We start from the raw sequence: 21,314 nt of genomic DNA, 5'->3' as shown, positions 1-21,314 counted from the left end.
AAGGACACCAGTCGTACTGGATTAGGGGCCCCCCTACTTCAGTCTGACCTCATCTTAACTAATTACATCTGCAACAACCCTATTTCTAAATAAGGTCACATTCACAAGGTACCAGGGGCTAGGACTTCAACAATCTTTTTAGGGTACACAATGCAACCCACAACTCCTACAAAAGGGCAAAACCAGATTTTCACGGAGCTGTCAATGGTGACAGACACAAGAGAACAGTGGAGAATCACTTAAATATTTTGAAGGAAAAGCATTTGAGCCTAAAACAGTGTATCCAGCTTTGTGAGGAAAACTAAATTATTACTTAACATAATAAGTAACATTATTCTCATACATACATGATTTCAAAGAATTTATCCCACAAAGTCCTCTTTGAGAAAATCCTTGAGTTGTTGACTCTGGTAAGAAGAAGAAGAAAAAAAAAAAAAGGAATCCGGAAGAAAGCAGAAAGATACAACAAGTAGGGATCAGGTTAAAATTTAGCAAAAGAAAAAAAAATGTTGTCAAAAATCATCAACTGTTTCCGAGTCCAAGCTCGTACTGCTCGCCACACGGCAGGCCGATAAATCAGGAGACGAGGTGTCGGGGCAAGGAATAGTGACTTTATTAGAAAAGCCAGCAGACCGAGAAGATGGCATTTGCCCCATCCCAGGGCTGACTTTGGCCACTGAGGACCACCAGTGAGCTGATGAGAGCTGGATTCCAGCCACTCACAGCCTTTCCTGCCGTGTACCCTCCCCCCACTCCTCCCGAGCCCCTCATATACCCCTTCCCAAGAACCACTCTCCAAGGCTCTGCTTCCAGGAACTTGGCCTGAGGCACGAGGAACCTAACTTTTTTTTTAATATTTTTAAAAATTTATTTATTTTATTTATTTTTGGCTGTGTTGGGTTTTCACTGCTGCGTGTAGGCTTTCTCTAGTTACGGCAAATGGGGCTTCTCTTGTTGTGGAGCACGGGCTCTAGGTGCGTGGCTTCAGTAGTTGTGGCACGCAGGCTCCGTAGCTGTAGCTCGTGGGCTCTGAGCACAGGCTCAGTAGTTGTGGCACATGGGCTTAGTTGCTCCGTGGCATGTGGGATCTTCCTGGACCAGGGCTCGAACCCGTGTCCCCTGCATCGGCAGGTGGATTCTTAACCACTGCACCACCAAGGAAGCCCAGGAACCTAATATTTTGGACTCACTGTGTAATAGAGAAGAACAAATCTAACTCCATATTGGATCTGTTTCTTTTACTTTAACCTTTGTATTCTATTGCTTTTGCTTCCAGTTAAGAATGTTGCCTGTAGCCTGAAATATACAGGATAGCCCCTTCTCAAGGCTCTGACCTTTAAGCGTATAATACTTTTCCATTCATATAGAGATAAAAAGTTGCATAACAGACAATAACATTTGTCTCCTTGGAGGTTTGTCACTTGACCTACCTGGACGGATGAAAGAACAAAGGATTCCTGCACCAAGAAGTTTCCAACAACCAGCTGCCCTCCCTCTCCTTTTAATATAAAAGAAGCCTGAATTCTAACTGGGACATCAGTCTGCCATCCTCTCGGTCTGCTGGCTTTTGTAACAAAGTCACTATTCTTTGCCCCGACACCTCGTCTCCTGATTTATTGGCCTGTCGTGTGGCGCAGTACGAGCTTGGACTCGGTAACAGTTGATGGTTTTTGACAACATTTTCTTTTCACTCTGGAGCCGAGAAGCTCAGCCCCAAGACCCTCTCCCAGCTCTGTGGGCCTGAGAAGACCACCCTCCCCCAGAAGCAGTTCACCCCTTGCTTTGATGCCAGCACTGTGTTTGAGGGGCTTGTGAGATCCCCAGATCCCTTACAATCAATACCACACTCAGAAGGTCATCAGGGGCCGCCAGTCTTGAGGGAGGAGGTCTGGGGTGCAGCCCTCCCGAGCAGGAGGTCTCACTGTGGATGCAAAGACGCAACCATCTTCAAAGATGCTCACATATTTCATTTTAAGAAAATGGAACCACTTGTTTCTGGCAAGTTGAGCACACGTGGACATTTCTTCATGAGCCCCAGTCGGCCGATCTGCCAAAGTTAAAGACGTCAGAGGGAACAGAAAACTCACCCACGCTCACAGCCAAAGATGTCATGAACATCCAAGAAACGCAGGGAGGGTTCAACCAGCATTGCTCAGTCTCATGGTCAAGAAAAAGGCGGGCTTCTTTCCCACTCTGGTAACAACTGCTTTCCTCCGAATTGTCCCCCCAAAATGGTATCAGACTTCTCAAACACACGCATGCACATGCACACATGTGCACACGCACACGCGCCCGATCTGTGTCCCAGGAGAGCGTGTCCCACTGGAGGCGGCCATGCACTTGTAGCTGTGAGTCCAGACACAGGCTGATTGGGGCTGCACACTCGGGTCCCAGCACCTGCCCTGCTGGGAAATGACCAAAGCTGAAAACAGACTGAAATGGAGGCTCTAGTTAAAGAAAGCTGGCCTTTTGTTCCTCAGATAATTTGAGGGCAAGATATGATTTTTTGTCTGAGTATATTTATGGTATTCTTCCATTTGAAAAAGCATTAACAAAGGAAAAGGAAACAATGCTAAGAAACACCATTTCCGTTTTCAAGGGGGGTGGGAATCCCTTTTAGAGGGGCTGTGCCCAAATCTGTAAATAGCCAACCTTGGAACGAACACAAAGGAAACCAATGTGCGTGCCTACGTGTGAGTGGGGGGCAGGGGATCCTGACCTTCCAGAACTTCCCCATCCCTTGTGGCGGAAGGAAACCATCTACAGCTTGAGGGCTGCAGACCTGACAGGAGCCCAGGCATAAGGAGCTGCTCCTTACATACACTTGTTTCACTGTGTTCCTTTCCACTGCAGGAAAGGGACAAGCAGAGGCTGGGGGCACAGTGTAAGGGACACTTGCTTTACACTGTCTATCTCTTTGTACCTTTTGTGTGTGTGTGTGTGTGTGTGTGTGTGTGTGTGTGTGTGTGTGTCCTTCGGATGAACTGTTGTCTTCTAAGAGATTCTGGCTCTACTTCCTAATCTCCAGCAAGAACCCACTGTCCTTCTGGAACACAGCATGCCCTCCCCTCCCCGCCCACTCCGACACACACACCACATACAGCACACACACCACCCAGACACCACGCACCCCACGTGCATGTGCACACACCCCCGGCCCGTAGGACACCTCCCGCAGAGTTTCTGAACCCAGGTGCTGGCAGGGCTCAGCTTGCAAAACAGGTCAAAGTCAGGTCACGATGCACCCTCGGATGGGACAGCAAGGGCCCTGCCGAACAAATCTCCAGGGTGCAGCGCCATCTAGAGGCTCCTCTGTGGCACTATTTCCCAACTCTGGTGGAAAGGGAACGCCAGCGCTTGGCGTCGTGAAGGGTGGGGGGGCCTGGGATACAGAGGAAGGCGCCACGTTTCCTAGGAGGACTGGGGGCTGGGACTGCCCCTTCGACGTGCTGGCCGGGCCACCAAGGCAGCCGGATGTGCTCCACACACCTGCAATTTTGTGGCTCCACCCTTTTATATATTTATAACTCATCCTTTCACACACATGCACACACATCTTTACATTTTTTTCGAATTATAAAAGTAAAGCATTTGAAAAGAGGCCAAACGTCATCAGTCATTGAAAAATGCAACCTAAAATCATACACTCCCCCCCCCGAATGCTCACAGGAGGAACACTAAGTATTGGTGAGCCCGTGAAGCAGCTGCACTCACACCGCACACATCAGGGCGTAAACCCAGTCGCTGGCGGAAACTACGCAGCGCTCACCTGTGGAAGGCGAGCCCGGGCAGCCCTTGGCTCTGCAGTCCCTCCCCTGCTGTACTCCCAACACTCAAGCGGGCGCTCAGACCCGCTGCCCCCTCCCAGGTGGATGAAACGAGGGTCTGGGGGACTTCAGACCCCTCGCTGGGCCCTTCACCCCCGCAGGGGAAGGTCCCCCCAGGTGCAGTGGCATCGCGGGTGTGGCTGGCCCCCTCCACCTGCCCTCTCTCCATCCCCTTTCGAGGCAGCAGTCCTCCACCAGGGACGGTTTGGCCCCCAGGGCGTCTGGAGACATTTCCGGTTGGCAGCACCGGGGAGGACGTGCCTCTGGCATCTAGTAGGTGGAGGCCAGGAATGGTGCCCGGACATCTTCCGGCGCACAGGCAGGCCCTCACCATCGGAGGCCCATCTGGCCAAAATGCCAGTAGCGTGAGGTTGAAAAACGCTGCCTGAAACGCCCGACTGTGGAGCAGTGGTGTAAATTATTACTGATTTTACATAAATGAACGTCTTAGCTAAAAGTTTAGAATAAAAAAATTCTAAGCAGAATTAAGCAGGACACGGTTATAATGTAAATACATTCAGCCTGTATCGAAAAGGACAAAGCTGCAGAACGAAAAAGTCAGCGAATGAGAGCACGTGTTTTCCGGGGCGTCTGTGCAACTTTTAATACTTCCTTTATCAGCGGCGGGGCCACTCTGTTCTCCAGCTAATACTTCTCTCCTTCACCTAAAGGCTGTTACGTCTTTGGGCCTGTGAGGGTACCCGCATCCAAATGCTTCTACATGGAGCCATTCAAGAAATACATTTCTGTGTATTCTTCTCTCCCCTAAAGATAGTGTCTTGCTCGACATTCTTTTTGCCTAATTGGGTAATTTGAGTGATTTAATTATTTTAACTATGAGATTGATGATTAAAAGGTCAACATAGTCAAAATGAACTAGTCATATGATCTATTATCGTCAACATTAGCCATGAAAATTGTTTCCACCCACCCACCATGGAGTTATTAAGCATTTAACTTAATACTACATAGAATTTACTGGATGCCATGGAAGACACAAAAAACGTAGAAGACATGGTCTCTACATGTGAGGAATTGTGTGTGTTCATTTTTTGCCAAATGTTGTCTCGATTGTGGCTCTATTTGGTGTTTTAGAAACACTGAAGCCTCTTTTAGTAACCTTTATTTGTTGATTCACATCATTCAAATACAATCCAACAAAGTTTCAAAATTTATTCTGGCTGTTCTGCTGTTGAAGAATTAAGTATTACCCTTTGGAAAACAGTTTTGTAGAAGAAACCAAAGCCCAACAACTCCAAACATCTCAGCAGAAACCAACATAAAGAATCAGTATAATCCTCAAGGGCTGGCCCCAGAGTAATTTAAGGAATCAATGTAGGAGAAAATCCAATCTACTCATTAATAATTTGTTTTAAATTTTAAAAGTAAGACATGTACGTCATAAACTAAAATTCCAAACAGCACCAGAAAGTATACAAAAGTTGGTCTCCCCTTCATCTGATTTCCCAACCTCCCTACTGTCGTTTTTTTTGTGTATTCTTTCAGAAATTCTTTATGTATACAACAAACAAGGATACATATTTTTATAAATTGGGGTTGTGCTACATATTGTTTTTGCAACTTGCTTTTTTTCAACTTTTTATACATATAAAATTTACCATATTAACCATTTTTAAGTATACGGTTCAGTGGCATTAAGTCCATTCACATTGCTGTGCAAGCATCACCACCATCCATCTCCAGAACCCTTTTCATCCTGCAAAACTGAAACTCTGTCCCCATTAAACAACAACTTCTCACTCCTCCCCTGGCACCCACCATTCTACTTTCTGTCTCTATAAATCTGACTACTTTAGATGCCTCATATAAGTGGAATCATACAGCACTTGTCTCTTTGGGGACTGCCTTATTTCCCTTAGCATTAGGTCATCAAGGTTCATCAAGGTTGTAGCATGTGTCAGAATTTCCTTCCTTCCTTTTTAAAGCTGAATAACATTCCATCGTGTGTATAGACCCCAGTTTGCTTATCCATTCTTCTGTCTGTGGATACGCGGGTTGACTCTACACTTTAGCTACTGTGAATAAATAATGCTGCTATGAACACGAGTGTACAAATATCTCTTCAAGACCCTGCCTTGAACTCTTTCAGGTATATACTCAGAAATGGAATTGCTGGATCATATAGTCATGCTATGTTTAATTTTTGGAGGAGCTGCCAAACTGTTTTCCTCGGAGGCTACACAACTTTACATTCCCTCCAACAGTGTACAAGGGTTCCAGTTTCTCCATATCCTCGCCAACACTGGTTATTTTTTTTTATAGTAGCCATCTTAATGGGTACAAGGTGGAATCTCATTGTGATTTTAGTTTGCATTTCCCTAATGACCTAAAGATTAGTGATGTTGAGCATCTTCTCGTGTGCTTATTGGCCATTTGTATGTCCTCTGCTCACATTCTGTGGATTAGAGCTTAGTCACATGGCAACATCTAACTGCAAGGGAGCCTGAGAGATGCAGTATAGTTCGGTTTGCATTAGCTATCTATTATGCCTAATAATGTTGCCATTGATTTAGTACCTCAAAACTAAACATTTCTTAGCTCGCAGTACCGGTGGGTCAGGAGCTTGGGCACAGCTCAACTGGGTCCTTTGCGAGGTTGCAGTTAAGGTGTTGGCTAGGGCTGCAGTCTCCTCTGAGTCTGGACTAGGGAAAGATCTGCTTCTGGTTGTTGGCAGAATACAGCTCCTTGCAGCTGTAGAACTGAAGGCTTCAGTTTCTTGCTAACTACCCCATCAGAAGCTTCCCTCAGTTCCTAGGAGCCACGTTCAATTCTTCGTCGTATGGGATTTCCTCAAAGCCAACAAAAGAGAGAGAGACTCCAGCAAGACAGGTGGTGCAAACTTACATACATCATCACAGGCACACAAGCATGTGTGTCCTGCTACCTTTGCCATATTCTATGGTTAGAAACAAGTTGCATGCCCTGCCCACACTCAAGGGGAGGAGACTATGCCAGGGCGTGAACATCAGGGATTGTGGGCACCATTCTAGAGTCCTACTGAGGCCTCCCTAGTATTCCACGGCAATGGAAGAAAGAATACAGATTTCAGAGGACACTGGCTATCAGCCCACACCACATTAGGTTGCAAATATTTTTCTTAGCAATGGAAAATTGCTAGGTTGAAGATTAGCTTCATATTTTAATTTGATGGTTACTTTTTGGTTGATATTTTAAATTTGTTTATGGTACTCTTGACATAACAAAATCTTTCAAATGGCATGAAGTCAAATGTATCAATATTTTCCTTTACAGCTCCTGAATTTTGTCATGATTTGTGTCATGTCATGTAAGACCTCCCCCCTTCCAAGATTATATAAAATCCCATTCACATTTTCTCCTAAAATAACTCATTATTATGGCCAAGCATTCCATTTGGGGGAATTTTTCTTCACTACTAATGTAATTTGTTTAAGTAAACTATTTTGCTGCTGACTTGCTTGAAAAGCTATTTGTTCACAATTTTGCTAATCAGTGACTTTTTAAGGGGAAGAAGTAGGATTTCAGCAAATTATTTTCACCCTTTAATATACAATTCTTAGTGTGGTTCTAAGATAAGCAATAAAATTTCATGGGAAGCTCTTTTTTGGTGCAAAATCAGCATTATTCACATGTAGTCACTGATACTGTTTATTCCAGTTCTGAGTTCTCAGCCTTACTTGAACAGGGCATGACTTTATGTGCTCTGGGTTGTTTACCCTCACAGGTCACTCTTTTGCTGAGTGTTTACTTCCAATAGAAAATAATGATTGTGCCAATAGTATTCACTCAAATAAAGTCACCTGCCTCTCAAACAGAGGCTAAATCGTTTGGGAAATCATAAAGAAACAGAGTTTCCTTCTTTTCCTTTAGCAAATATTTAGCGCACCCCCTACTCTGGGCAAAGCAAACTATCCAAAGTGGGTAGCTGCTAGCAAAAAAATACTTTGAAAAATTGCCGCCGGCAAAGGAACCCCATAATTTAGTTCTACAGATTCTACACTCGTGATAATAGTATAATAGCCCAGCATTCTTCAGACATCCAAGTAGCATGAGACCTTCAAGCATGGCCACCTTAGGCCCTGGTGGCTTGAGTGGAGAATAAAAGGATGGAAAGAAGAGACCAGTGAGTGGAGAATAAAAGGATGGAAAGAAGAGACCAGTGAGTGGAGAATAAAAGGATGGAAAGAAGAGACCAATGTCTCCTGCATCTCTGTGTCTGTGACAGTTTTTGCATCTGCAATACTCATTATTTTGCCAGGCCCAGAACTGATGTCCATAAAGGCTTGTGTAGTAGATACAAATATCTGTTGATAAATGCAGGTGTAACTCTGTTCATTTCTCTGTAGCTCAGCATAATTTCCACCAATCGAATCCGGGTCCCCTGACTTTCCTGAGTTGTAGCTGAGTTCAAGGAGAAGTTCATGGTTCCCTGGTGTTGGAGAGGGGCTCAGGGGGGTCATCTGTCCATGCTTGCCCCTGCTGAGGTGGCCTCAGGCCCACCCATCCTGCTGAGTCAGGCCCCTCTCCCCGGCCCCAGGCCCCCAGCGCCCGGCTTTCTGTCCGGGTCTCTCCCACCTGCTCCCACTCAGTGGTCTGTACAGAGGAGTCCTTTCTGACGCCCCCCAGGGTTGGCCCAGACCCGACTCCAGTTTTTTCTTTCTGCGGTCCCCTCCCTTCCCTGAGACAAAAAAAAACCTCACCTGAGTGAAGGATCAGAGGGCAAAAAGGAAAACATCAACTGATATTTCCAAATCATATGCTGCTACACTTGTCAGATAGGCTGACACACCACAGGGAGATTCAGACCCAAGAGCAAACTGGACCATCAACCTACCGTAATGCAGAAAACTCCTTTTTTAAAAAAGGAGGCTATACATTGTTGCTTAACAATGCAAGGCTAGGTAAGCATTGATTTGGTTAAGTGTGATTAAAGTTAGCTTTCAAGAGACACTAAAAGCTTATTATTTTAAATTACGACATAGGCCCATAGCTTTACCAGAGCTGTAGCCACGTTAATACTGGTTTAAACAAGAAAGACTTTTCTTTTCTGTCACATCCAGTCTGGGTGTCGGGTCCCTCTGTCTCATCGCTCCATCAGTCCTGGGGGTGGCTTCAGCCATGGCATCCAGACTGGCTAGGTACCACCATGGCCACCTGCCTGCTGGTAGAAGAGAAGAAAGGGAAGGGTGTCCCTCCTGGGAGTTGCATCTAATGCTTCCTCCCCTTGGCCACACCCAGCTTCAAGGGAAGCTGGGAAAGGTAGTCCTCAGGTAGCCCCAAAACTGGGGGTGTCATTACTGCAGAAGATGGGACAGTGGCCAGTAAAGGACAATTAGCAATCTGTGATGCTCGTCTATAATAAAACAGCTGCTTTGTAAAAATGCTATCCATCCTTCAAAGCCTAGATCAGACATCTCCTCCCTCATCAGTTCTCTGAGCTAAGTGACTCCTTCCCCCTCCAAACTATACCCACACCTTTCACGTGACAGTTACCCTCAAACAGCCTCCTTCCCACAAGCTGACCCCTAAACCTCCTCTATGTCCTGACATGGCAACATCCACCTCTGACAGCACCCACCAGGGGAGGAAGGGCCGCCTTTCCCCACCACGTAAAGGGCCTGTTTATTGAGTTTGTGGCAACAGACCCCTTCTACTACCCCCCAGCATCCATTCAACACACACACACTCACACACTCACACTCACACACTTCTCTGCTAACAACCCCCCATGTCTTCAGCAAGCCCCTGCCCAGTGCTGGGGGAGCCATGATGGGTCTAGACCCGTCTTGGCAATTTCTTTCCACTCTGATGTCCAGATGTGGCCACGTGACCTGGTTCTGGCCAGTGAGATGTAAGGGGACATTCCCTCCAGGGGCTTCTAGGAAATCTGTTGTTCTCCAGCAAAAAGGGTGCAGCCTTGGCTGCCAACACCCTTCCCCCTTTTCTTTCCCTCTTCCTCTGGCCTCTGTCCTGGAGGTACTTTCTGGAGACGCAACTGCCTCTGCAACCACGAGTGGCCAAGGCAACGGGCTGCAAGGGCAGAGCCAAAAGAGTAACATGGGTCCCTGAGCCCCTGCAGCAGCCCACGACCAACCCACTCGGACCTCTTGATAAACAGGACTATTCCATTAATCAGGCTAAGAAGAAATGCACTATCACGCCACAAAAAGACAGGCGTGTTGCTTATTACTGAGCGAAAGAAGTCAATCTGAAAAGTCTGCACACTGCACCATTCCAACTCATGACGTGCTGGAAAAGGCCAAACTATGAAGACAGTAAAGAGATTAGTCTCCAGGCTCTAGGGGGAGGGAGGCATGAAGAGGTGGAGCACAGAGGATTTTTAGGTACTGAAAATTCTATTCTATGTGATTCTCTTTTTTTTATCAGAGTATAATTGCTTTACAATGTTGTGTTAGTTTCTGCTGTACAATGAAGTGAATCAGCTATATGTATACCTATATCCCCTCCCTCTTGGATGGACCTCCCTCCCACCCCCCTCATCCCACCCATCTAGGTCATCACAGAGCACCGAGCTGAGCTCCCTGTGCTATATAGCAGGTTCCCACTAGCTAGCTATTTTACACATGGTAGTGTGTTTATGTCAAACCTAATCTCCCAATTCATCCCACCCTCCCCTTCCCCGCCCTCCACATGTCTGTTCTCTACGTCTATGTCTCTATTCCTGCTCTGCAAATAAGTTCAACTGTTCATTTTTCTAGATTCCACATACATGCGTCAATATACAATATTTGGTTTTTTCTTTCTGACTTACTTCACTCTGTCTGACAGACTCTAGGTCCATCCACATCTCTACAAATGACCCAATTTCGTTCCTTTTTATGGCTGAGTAATATTCCATTGTATATATGTACCACATCTTCTTTATCCATTCATCTGTCATTGGACATTCAGGTTTTTTCCATGTCCTGGCTATTATAAATAGTGCCACAATGAACATTGGGGTAAATGTGTCATTTTGAATTATGCTTTTCTCAGGGTGTATGCGCAGTAGTGGGATTGCTGGGTCGTATGGTAGTTCTATTTTTAGTTTTTTAAGGAACCTCCTCCATACTGTTTTCCATAGTGCTTGTATCAATTTACATTCCCACCAACAGTGCAAGAGGGTTCCCTTTTCTCCACACCCTCTCCAGCATTTACTGTTTGTAGATTTTTTGATGACAGCCATTCTGACTGGTATGAGGTGTTACCTCATTGTAGTTTTGATTTGCATTTCTCTAATAATTAGTGATATTGAGCATCTTTTCATGTGCCTCTTGGCCATCTGTATGTCTTCTTTGGTGAAATGTCTATTTAGGTCTTCTGCCCATTTTTTAATTGGGTTGTTTGGTTTTTTGATATTGACCTCCATGAGCTGTTTATATATTTGGAGACTAATTCTTCATCCATTGCTTTGTTTACAAATATTTTCTCCCATTCTGAGGGTTGTCTTTTCGTGTTGTGTATGTTTTCCTTTGCTGTGCAAAAGCTTTTAAGTTTCATTAGGTCCCATTTGTTTATTTTTGTTTTTATTTCCATTACTCTAAGAGGTGGGTCAAAAAAGATCTTGCTGTGGTTTATGTCAAAGAGTGTTTTTCCTATGTTTTCCTCTAAGAGTTTTATAGTGTCCAGTCTTACATTTAGGTCTTTAATCCATTTTGAGTTTATTTTTCTGTATGGTGTTAGGTAGTGTTCTAATTTCATTCTTTTACTGAAAGATGTAAAATGCAGCTGTCCAGTTTTCCCAGCACCACTTATTGAAGAGGCTGTCTTTTCATCATTGTATATTCTTGCCTCCTTTGTCATAAATTAGGTGACCATATGTGCGTGGGTTTCTCTCTGGGCTTTCTATCCTGTTCCAGTGATCTATATTTCTATTTTTGTGCCAGTACCATACTGTCTTGATTACTGTAGCTCTGTAGTATAGTCTGAAGTCAGGGAGTCTGATTCCTCCAGCTCCGTTTTTCTTTCTCAAGATTGCTTTGGCTATTCGCGGTCTTTTGTGTTTCCATACAAATTGTGAAATTTTTTGTTTTAATTCTGTGAAGAATGCCATTGGTAGTTTGATAGGAATTGCATTGAATCTGTAGGTTGCTTTGGGTAGTATAATCATTTTCACAGTATTGATTCTTCCAATCCACAAACATGGTATATTTCTCCATCTGTTTATGTCATCTTTGATTTCTTTCATCAGTGTTTTATAGTTTTCTGAGTACAAGTCTTTTGCCTCCTCAGGTAGATTTATTCCTGGGTATTTTATTCTTTTTGTTGCGATGGTAAATGGGATTGTTTCCTTAATTTCTCTTTCTGATTTTTTCCTCCCTCCCTCCCATGGTCCTAGGACCCACATGGCCCGGAGGGGGCCTCAGAGGGCGGAGGACCCGGCCCAGGAGCCCAGCAGGTTTCCCAGAGCCCGACTGGGCAGGGAAAATGCTAGGCGCACTCCCCCCTGATCCTTCAAGCCCCCGAGGGTCCCTCCAGGAGTGGGAACCCCTCCCTTCTCCCAGCCACCCCTCAGGGGTGCTGGTCCTGTCCAGCCTCCACTTCTTGTCCCCCCTCCCTCCCCCCCACATCCTACCCAGTTGCTTGGGGGTTCCTCCCGTCTCCTTGGGCATTGAGGTCCCCCACCAGCATCCGGAAGGTGCCCTAGTTGTGGAGAGACACAAATTCCGCATCCTCCCATGCCCCATCTTGACTCCACCCCTCTATATGATTCTACAGTGGTGGATACATGTCACTGTACATTGGTCCGAACCCACGGAACGTACAGCACCCAGAGTGAACCCTAATGTAAACTGTGGAGTCTGGGCGATGATGCCATGTCAATGCAGGTTCATCAATTGTAAAACGCCCCCCTCTGCTGGGGTGTGGTGATAGTGAAGGAGGCTGCATGTGTGGGAGCCGGGGGTAGATGGAAGACTTCTGTACTTTCTGCTTAATTTTACTGTGAACCTAAATTTGCTCAAAAAAATAAACTCTATTTCTTGAAAATAAATGTTTATGACTATTCATCCCTGTTTGCTTCCACCTCTGCCATCAGGTGTTCTGATACAAGCAGCCAGATGTGCTTCCATCTGACACGAGCTGCAACCTGCCTTCTCTCCACCGTGGTGTGAATTCACAGAACCCACCAATCCCCTGCCCAGGCGGAAGGGCTGGGAAACAACCCGCCTGAGTCCACCGGCACCCCGTCTCCCTTGGCCAACCCCCTCATCTTGGTGGCCGGGGACGGCCCTGGGTTTTGTGGACGAGAGCTGGGATCCAGGCTGGAGCAGACCCAAGAGACCAGACAGCTCCCAGACCACAGCCTCGTGACCACGTGAGTCCAAGGGGACCCAGGACTCCCTTCGCAGGGAGATCTGAACTCTTGGGACGCTCCATGCTGGCCTTAGTTCTGTGATGGATGGATTAGCCCGCTGGGCTGCAGGCTCCCAAAGGGCGGGCCCAGGACTGGGCCGGGCATCACATCAGTGTCCGTTAAACAATATCAAGCCCCTATTGAAATCCTGCCGTGGCCTCAGACAAAGAAGAGAGCTCCCAGCAGGCCGAATGGAAGCCACCAGGGAGAACACGGAAACTGTCACCTTCCATGTCACCGTGGATCCGGCCTCTTGAGCCTGCCGCCACTCCAAAGAAAACCCACATTGATGGCTCGAAAGCAGAGCCCCGTGTGGGGTGCAGAGCTGCCTGGAAGGAAGCCCAGCAGACACAGACAATTTACGGTTCCCGAGGGGGCAGCTGGGAGCATGTGGGGTCACATATGGAAACAATCTCGGCGGGGGCGGGGAGAAGCTGGCCTCTGGAGATGTGGCCGGGCGGGGCGTGCAATTAACCCAAGAGGAAGCCTCGTTAACGGGCTGGCAAAACGGCACACGCAGCCCAGGGGTCCAGGAAGGAAGAAAACGCCTCGCGTTCCAGCAACTCCTAGGTCAGACGTCTCAAAAAGGGACAGTGCAGAAATCCATGCACTTTGAGTTTTGATAAACGTCACCATCTGAGACCCATGCAGACCAGCATCGAGGGGGATCTGACGGGGCTCAGTTTGGAACAGGCGACGGTGGACAAGGACATCGTGTTCTGGGAGACCCCTCAGCTGTCCCATTCCCTAGTGACCGTTGCCCCGCAGAAGAAACTGAGGCAGCAACTGAAACATCCAAAATAACTCATTCTTGAGTTTCTCAGCCAACAGGCTTCCTCACAGATCAATTTCTCTTCGGGAACAAAAATTCCTGAATCTTAAGTCTCCGGGGCTGTATGTTCCAGCACTGCTGATAAAGAACAGCGTCTTCCAGGAAAGGATCACTTTTTCATCTTTGGTAATAATGAGCTGGAGTCGCATAAAAATTTCAAGAGATAAAAAGTCCTTAAAAATATTTTTTAAAACAGTCAACAGACGTTTTTATAAAGGTCCGTTGCCTACAGATTTGGGGGGCATGTTTTTGATTGCTTCCGGGTCTTCGAAGAAAGAAGAACAAAGAGTATTACTGATACATAGACTATTTAAAAGGAGCAGGTGACCAGTTCCAGGTTCAGCAGCCGAAGTGAAGAATCTTTGTGGGGCAATACTGCCCCCTGGTGACCAACTTTTACTTTATGTCAGGACGTTAACCTCTGGAAACCGACACAGCTGCCTGATTTGTACAATCTGCAGGAAGATATTTTCACCCCCGGTTAACGCTCTTGTACTCCTGAAGGAGGTGGGCAGATACAGCACCACCTCTAAGTAAGGAGAAATTTGATTTAACAACAATGTCATCAAAGAGTCACAATGGCGTTCCCAGGACAACTTTAGAAAATGTGGACTGCTGACATGGTGAAGAAGGCCTCACACCTCCATCCCAGCTGTTTTTTTTTTTGTTTTTTTTTTTAACATTCCCCACAAATAAGGGAGCTGCAAATGCCTGAGGGATCTAAAGTGTAAATTCCTTCCAGCCCATATAACTTACCTGCTGGATTGTTTGCTGTAAGGACAGACTGCTGTTCAAAACATTTCCAGCGATTCTTAAGACTGTGCAAAGAGCGTTCACTGTGGTCATTTTGTTTGTTTGTTTGTTGTTTTTTGTTTGTTTTTAACTTTTTATTTTATATTGGAGTAGAGCTGATTAACAATGCTGCGTTAGTTTCAGGTGTACAGCAAAGTGATTCAGTTATCCATATACATGTATCTATTCTTTTTCAAATTCTTTTCCCATTTAGGTTATTACATACTATTGAGCAGAGTTCCCTGTGCTAGACAGTAGGTCCTTTGGGGTTATCCATTTAAAATATAGCAGCGTGTACATGTCAACCCCAAACTCCCTAACTGTGGTCATTTTTGCCCTGTGAATGATGGATAGTCACCCCTATGGCACTTAATCCTCATCTTCACCAAATATTTATCCTATTCACCAGGGACTTAACTGAGCATCTGCTCTACGCCAGTGTCGCTGGGACGCCACGCTCAGCTGAGTCCGCCCACCAGCAGAAGCTGCAGCCCTGGGAGCTTATGAGAGAGGCAGGATCACAGCCCGCGACCCTCCCCAGCCCGCGACCCCTGAACCCAGAGTCTGAATCTGCATTTCGATAAGATCCCCACATGGTTGAAGTTGAGTGTTTGGGATGATCTGCGGAGGGGGGGTGGGGGGTTCCCAGGTGTGATCAAGCTTCAGAATCATCTGGAAGGTGTGTTAAAACACAGGCTGCTGGGCCCGACCCCGGGGTGTCTGACTCAGTGGGTCTGAGGTGAGCCTGAGAATTTCCATGTCTAACAAGTTCCTGGGTGATGCTGGTGATGCTGGCCCGAAGACCACGCTGGTTCTCCAACCCGGCTGCCTGTGGGCATCTTCTGGGAGTTGTAGAAAGTAACGATACCTGGGTCTCACCTCCAGAAACGAATGTAAATAGTGTTGTGTGTGGCTTGGGCATCAAGCATTTGAAAAGCTCCCTGGGTGATTCTAAAGGCAGCAAAGTTTGGGAACCCCTGTTCTTTGTTTTGTTGTCTCTTAACCATTTTTTTATTGAAGTACAGTTAATGTACAATATTGTGTTCCTTTCAGGTGTACAGCAAAGAGATTCAGTTATATATATATGTATATGTGTATATGTGTATTGTATATGTGTATTTTTTAAGATTCTTTTCCATTATAGGTTATTACAAGATATTGAATGTAGTTCCCTGTGCTATAGAGTAGGTCCTTGTTGTTCATTTTATATATAGTAGTGTGTATTTGTTAATCCCAAACTCCTAATTTATCTCCTCCACCCCCTTTCCCCTTTGGTAACCATCAGTTTGTTTTCTGTGTCTGTGACTCTATTTCTGTTCTGTAAATAAGTTTATTTGTATCATTTTTTTAGATTCCACATGTAAGTGATATTATATGATATTTGTCTTTCTCTTTCTGACTTACTTCACTTAGTATGATAATCTCTAGGTCCATCCATGTTGCTGTCAATGGCATTAGTTCATTCTTTTTTATGGCTGAGTAATATTCCATTGTGTATATGTACCACATCTACTCTATCCATTCATCTGTCGATGGACATTTAGGTTGTTTCCATGTCTTGACTATTGTGAATAGGGCTGCCATGGGGAACCACTGTCTTAAGGGATAAAAGAGGAGAAATTAGAAATCCTTTATCATCAAGTTTCACTAAGCTCCATGATTTTTTGATGAAAATATTTCGATGGCTTGGTAAAGGCCCTCCAGGAACCTCCATATACCTCTCTGAGCGATAACACAGGACAAAACATAGTGTTAGCAATAGAGGGCAGTGTGCAGTGTTTGCCATAATTTCCCACTATTTTCAGTTACAATGTATGCAACTGCTACGTTTCATGAGCTGCATGTTGTGGTCCTCACCTTTTTAAGGTGGCAGGTGAAGGACAGGCAGAAGGTTTTCCTGGTCTGTCCCTGGATCATCACCTGGATCAATGCGGCCTCTTTTCTGGAACCATAGAATAATGGGCAAGGTTTGTCTTCCTGACTGAGAACCCTGCAACAAAGAAATAGATATGACCAACCCTACGTCACAAAAGAAGAGGTGCAGGAAGAGTAACTGTCCAACATCACTTAAAGTAGCACAATTAGCCTGCAGGGCTGATGGGTAGGCATAAGGCTACTGGGCTGAGGACAGAACACTGTGGAAAGGCTTTGAGCTAGAAATTAGAGGGCTTGGCTCTGTGAGCTCTTGGGCAATGTAGACCAAGCCCCGTGGTCTCCCCAAACTTCTGTTTAATTACTCATAAAATAGTGTTAAGAACTGTCGCCTAGCTCCCTAGGCTGATGTGGAAAGCACGTGGAAAACGTCTGTGGAAACATTTTGTAATTGAGAGAGCATCAATAAAGTGTTTTCTGACTACACAGAGGCAATTAAGTTAAAATAAACACACAGCACATGAAACATAGCTGTTGCATACATTTTAACTAAAAATAGTAGGAAATTATATACTGCATATTTCCTTAACAATCACTTTTACCTTACAGTTTAGAATGTCTTTGGGGGAAATTGCTCAATGGCAATGAGTTTCCAGAAGGTGGTCCAGGATAGTTTGCTTCATTAATTTCTTCATTCAACAAGATTTTATTGAATGGCATCTGTGTGCCAAGTGAAGTGATATGTCCTTTATTCTTTGTAAATATCTTTATGATGATAACATTCAAAATATTTATGGGGAAATACATACAGAAAGTTCTGCGTAAAACAAGATACAGTTATTTTCCTCCTTCCAAGAACCCATTCAAGTGAAAGAAAAGGATATTTAAAAGCAATAAACCCATAAAAGCATTAAGTTGAGACCTCTCGTGGTAGAAATGAAGCAGACGAATGGTTTTCTCTCCCAGTAAATCCTCGTGAAAGGGAATTTATAGGAATATAGTTCACGTAGAAGGGGTGTGATTTCAGATAAGAGGTCTAAAGAATGCAGCAGGAATGGAGGACAAAGAAAGTGTTAAATGAGTGGGGAGATTTCAGTGACCATCAGTTATATAAATTGGTAGTAATCATAACCACTGGGTTTTTTTAATTTGTACAGGTAGACCTAAAACCGCATCTGATAGTCACATAAGTCAGGAGCAGGAATAGGCTGAATGTTTCCTAAGATCTGTGTATTACCTAGGAGAAGAGTAAAGGTTTTCATAAATTTTAAACAATAACTTAATTTTTTATGTTGTAATTTCTAAAGTAACCACTAAAAGAATAAAAACAGACAGTATAATTTACAAACCAGTGAATGGGGAAAAAATGGAACAATATAAGGAAGAACTCATTAGATCCCAAAAAAGGCAAAAAAAAAAAAAAAAAAGAGAGAGAGAGAACACGGACAGCACAAAATAAGATGGCAGAAATAATCCAAATATAACAATTACATTAAGTGTAAATGCAGTAAATGTCTCACTTAAAAGGCCGTCCATTTTTTTTAATCCAATTTACAAGAGATGCAGGGAAAATATATACTTATATGCAAACACTAAGCAAATACTAACCAAAAGAGACTGAATGCCACTAATTAATATCAGATGAAATAATATAATTCAGCCTTGAAACAGAAGGGAATTTTGCCTTTTGCAAAAGTATGAATGGACCTTGAGGTCATTATGCTAAGCGAAATAAGTCAGAAAGAAAAAGACAAATGCTGTATGTTCTCACTTTTATGTGGTATCAAAAAAGCCAAACTCAGAGAAATAGCAAGTAAAACAGTGATCACCAGGGGCTGAGGTTGGGAGAAATAGGAAATGTTGGTCAAAGAGTACAAACTCCCAGCTTTAAGATGCATACATTCTGGGATCAAATTTACACATGGTGACTCTAATGAACAATACTGCATGATATACTTGAAAGTTGCTAAGAGAGCAGATTGTAAATATTCTCACTACACACACACACACACACACACACAAAAAGTGTAACAAGTGAAGGGATAGTTGGGTTGACTAACAATTTTTGTGGTAATTATTTGCAATATATACATGCAGAAATCATCACATTGTACACCTTTAACTTACATGTGTTGTATGTCAACGATATCTCGGTAAAACTGGAGGAAAATAAAAATATAAATAAATAAAAGTAGTGGGTGAAGGACTTCCCTGGTGGTGCAGTGGTTAAGAATCCGCCTGCCAATGCAGGGGACATGGGTTTAAGCCCTGGTCCGGGAAGATCCCACATGCCGCGGAGCAACTAAGCCCGTGCGCCACAACTACTGAGCCTGCGCTCTAGAGCCCATGAGCCACAACTACTGAGTCCGTGTGCCACAACTACTGAGCCTGCATGCCACAACTACTGAAGCCTGCGCGCCTAGAGCCTGTGCTCCACAACAAGAGAAGCCACCGCAATGAGAAGCCCGTGCACCACAACGAAGAGTAGCCCCCGCTCGCCACAACTAGAGAAAGCCCGCGGGAAGCAACGAAGACCCAATGCAGCCAAAATTTAAATAAATAAATAAATAAAGGTAGTAGGTGAAAGTTAAAAAATATGTATCAGATAAAATATAATTTTAGTCAAAGGCATTTTTAGAGACAGATAAGATTGCTAGTGGAACGCCATTTTGGGGCAACGTCCCTGTATTTGACCTGGGTGTTCACAAGAATGTGTCCACTTGTGGCCGTAGGTTTGTGATCTGTGCACTTTCTATACAGGGGAAGGGGGTGCTGCTCTGGCCACTCCGGCCTCAAGTCTCATTCCCTCCCCAGTGTGGCTAAAAGAGGACTTTCACAAGTCAGACTTGCACTTCGTGAAAAGACAGCATCTGTTCTGTGTCTAAGGTTTGGGATCCTAGAATCTCCCCCATGTGTCCCTGAAATGCCTTGTATTACCGCTCATTTGGCTTTGCCTAATGAAGACTGCATTCGTGTGCCAATTGCATATGATAATTAAGGGCATAAACCCCCCCCCCAAAAAGCACTAAAAGTGAAAAATAGGCTTTTCTAATAAAGTTAGATTTGAAATCCCTATTTATATAAAAATCCCTTTAAGGAGATATACATACAGAAAACATTCTAACCCACTGAATTTATAAGGTGATTGAAAAGTACATAATTTGTGGATTGGAGGGCCACATGCCTTGGTTCTCTTCTCATTTCATGAGCAGGAAAAGTGAGGTCAGAAATTCCAGGGCCTGAGCTCTCCTTGCAAGTCCTCCTTCCCCCGTGAGGACATCAGGGCCTCATGGGCGAGCCCCCTATACCGAGCCCCACCGTCCGTGAGCAGCACTGCAGATGCCCCAGCGGGCATGGTCCTCCCTCTACAGGAACCGCAATACCAGTGTGCTTCATTAACACCATTATCAACTGTGCTATAGGTGGCTGTCTCTGGGTACCTGCCTGGAGATGCAGGAAGATGCTCAGACATCACGACAAGGACCCTCGGGAAAGCAACATGCACACTTCAGAGCCGGCTGGCTTCAACCAGCTAGGAGGGAGACCAGGGGTCTTTGGGATACCCTGATGGAGGGGAGGGGAGCCCAGAAAGTGAATGCAATCACCCTCTTCCTCCCCTGGGTTCTACCAGAGCCCAGGTTTCCAAGAAAGCAGAAAGATACCACAGAAAAAGCGTTTGCGCAGGACTAACTAAACTCAAGTTTACATCCTGACTCTGTCACCTGCTAGTTGGTGATGGACAAGTTACTTCTCTGATCTGCAGTTTTCTCAATCATAAAAATGAGGAAACACTTACCTTAGGGAATTGTTACAAGCGTTAAATATATCTGGAATACCAGGAGCTGGGCTCATCATAGACTCTCAGCTAAAGCAGGTCTTTCTGCTATTGGCTGATGACAAAGGGCCAGCAGACAGGCAACCAACCAGCTTTCCCGAGGGTCCCAACACCCCTTTGGGGATCTTTCCAGACTGAAGACCACTCCCCTCCAAACCCATTCCACGTCCCCAGAGCGATCCCTGCCAGCCTGCTTCTCTCTACCCCAAAGGTAATAGAACTTTCTGTAATCCCGGAAATGTTCTATATTTCCACTGCGCAGTAACCCCATGAGGCCGCTGAGCATGGGCAATGTGACCAGAGCAGCTGAGGAACTGAACTTCTCCTCTCCTTCATTTCACTGTAAAGAGCCACGTGTGACCAGTGGCTTCTGTTCGGGACCGCTGAATCTTCACGAGCTCCGCCAGCCCCACGTGGTAGCTGGAAGGGTCAGACGAATTCCAAGCGAGGGTAGCCCCGCGTTAATTAAGCAGCACATCCAGGGTGACGTCTGCACGAAATGCTGGATTCCGTGGCTGGGAGTACAGACTTCGGATAAATATTTATTTTTACACTTTCATAAAGCAAGCCATCCTGATTGGACATAAAGCCAAGCCCTAGCGGAGCCCAATTTTGATTTGTTGGGTAATTACGTCTAAAACATTTTTGTTTCTATCTCCATTGTTTCATACCCCACGTGTCCAACACGCACACACACACACACACACACGCACACACACACAGGCGCACACGCACACACACACAGGCGCACACACACACAGGCGCACACGCACACACACACACACAGGCGCACACGCGCAC

At 45.2% G+C, this 21,314-nt stretch overlaps 2 long non-coding RNA genes across 4 annotated transcripts in view; one reads left to right on the top strand and one right to left on the bottom strand.

Moving 5' to 3' along the window:
- The window catches only part of LOC309629643, a 545,666-nt gene that overhangs the window by 126,494 nt on the left and 397,858 nt on the right, over positions 1-21,314 (top strand). The gene's annotated exons all lie outside the window — the stretch shown is intronic.
- Positions 867-21,240, bottom strand: LOC309629633. Of its 3 annotated transcripts, none has more exons than XR_014245153.1 (2): positions 16,664-21,240; positions 867-2,405 (listed from the first exon to the last, which is right to left on the bottom strand). It is a non-coding gene; the product is annotated as an uncharacterized lncRNA (long non-coding RNA). The 3 variants fall into 3 exon arrangements; XR_014245154.1 differs by having other exon boundaries at positions 867-2,402; XR_014245155.1 differs by lacking the exon at positions 867-2,405 and adding an exon at positions 4,934-8,988.

Source organism: Balaenoptera borealis (genome assembly GCF_965194805.1).
Source record: "Balaenoptera borealis genome assembly, chromosome: 5".
NCBI classification, from domain to species: domain Eukaryota; kingdom Metazoa; phylum Chordata; class Mammalia; order Artiodactyla; family Balaenopteridae; genus Balaenoptera; species Balaenoptera borealis.
The sequence above is the reverse complement of the archived record's forward strand: the minus strand, read 5'-3'. Positions and strand labels throughout refer to the sequence as shown.